Genomic DNA, 2,048 nt, shown 5'->3' on the forward strand with positions numbered 1-2,048 from the left:
ATGTCTATGTTGTGAATGTAGTCAAACATATTGTGGGTGTGTTCATGTCCAACTTCTTAGATTTTACTCAGTTTGCATCTTTTAAGCTTTTTGTGTGTTTCCTTTAGGTGGTTGTGTATGTCTTCATTTATCATCTTGCTGCTGTTTTGTGTGACTTTGTAGTTGTTGTTTTCTGTTTAAAGCCTTATTGATTCTCATTTAGTCATTTTTTGGGTCTCTTTTCAGCTATGTGGTTGTAAAACACCTCCTTGTCGTCCTTTTGCATAACCTTTGAGCTATTTTACTTTGTATTTGTGTAAATTGTATTATTTTGATGGATTGTTTTCTGCTAGTTTGGTTTTTGTTGTTATGAGTTAATTTCACATAGGTAAAATAGGTAAATAAATAGGTATTGTGTTTATAAAGGATATATTGTAAAGTTTCAAATCATTTTTAAAAAATGGATTAATGATCAGACCTGTAAATATTATGCCCATAAAAGAACAAGTGTTGACTAATGCCAATCAGTTTTTTGTTTGTTTGTTTTTTTAAAAAAAAGTATATATCATCCTCCTTTAACCGGAACTCCATTTGAAAAAGTCTTATTTTTACGCTTTCCAGGTGTTCCGATCAATGTTAAGTGTTCTGAAACACGTTTTACTACTTTGCAGTAATCCTTAACGTCTTGTGAAAATTACGGCATTAAATATATGTTGTTACTCAAGCGCAGATTGTACATTTACGTGAATAGCTGAGCAACATCCAGATTTTGATCCACCTGATTCTCGCCGCTGCCAGAAGCGAGTAGAAACTTCTTCCATGTGACGTCATCACGCACAGCGCCGCCCCGAGCTGTGATTGGACGAGAGGTTCAGCGGAAAGCTCGAGAAGAAACGAGAAGAGACAGAAAAATATAAAATAACAGAGAAACACCGACATGAAGACAAGAACACAGCGACAAGAAGACAGACGGAAGGAGACAAACTTCTTCTTTTCTCTTCGACATACTCTATCATCTCTTCAGCCACAGTAAGTACGATTCTAAATTTCTTCTGGAGGTTAATTTAACTCATTACTTTTACCCATATTTCACCGCTTCACCAAACTCCCTTTAAAAACTGTCTAATTTAAGCTGCTGTGGATTAATGTCCAGCAACACCTGTTTTCTTCTGTCGTTTTAATTTAAGATCGTAGTTTTGAATATGTATTGAAATGTTTGTTGCTGTTTGAAATTTGGTTACGATCATAATATCAACTTTAAACACTTAATAAAGTGTTTGGAAAGAAAGTTGGGGGGAAAACTGCCGTGTTTAAGATGATTTAATCGTTGAATTCATAAATAGCGACGTGAAACCAATTTTAGGTGTTTATACAAAAACATTAGAGGCTTCTCCACATTTCGGCAGTGTAATAATTACTCTGTTGTTTGGTAGTAAAACATAAAGTAGCCATAACAATGTGTTAACGTAAGATAAAATAGAAACTTGCCAAATGTTTTTCAAAAAAAAAAAAAGTAATAAGATATAAGTATGATACATTAGACATGGAATAAAAAAGTAAGAAATAATACTGGCAATGATTCTGAAAAAGCAAAGTAATATTCTACATTAAATTAAAACACTGTTCACCATAATGAGAGAAATTAAATCCAGTATTTTCTTACAGTGATCAATATTTTATTTGGCAAAAAAATAGCAAACAAACATTAAATAGAGAATCTATGATGGACCAGACTTTATTGATGCTTAATTAAATTGGTGATTTAATCTTTAAGAAGTCAGTCTTCCAGTGCTGGGAGAGCTATTTTTATTTTTTTTTTAAAAATGTTTTAGAAAATAAACACACTTACAGAAGGTATAACACTCTCTATACGTATTAACTTTCCTAATTTTGTTTTCTGATTTGTTCAGGACACAAAGCGTAAAGAGCCAAGATGTCTGCAGGTAAAGGCGTAGCGATCGGCATCGACCTGGGCACCACCTACTCCTGTGTGGGGGTTTTCCAGCACGGAAAAGTAGAAATCATCGCCAACGACCAGGGCAACAGGACCACCCCCAGCTATGTGGCCT

This window comes from Stegastes partitus, unplaced genomic scaffold, assembly GCF_000690725.1.
Source record: "Stegastes partitus isolate 25-593 unplaced genomic scaffold, Stegastes_partitus-1.0.2 Scaffold2398, whole genome shotgun sequence".
Lineage (NCBI taxonomy): Eukaryota > Metazoa > Chordata > Actinopteri > Pomacentridae > Stegastes > Stegastes partitus.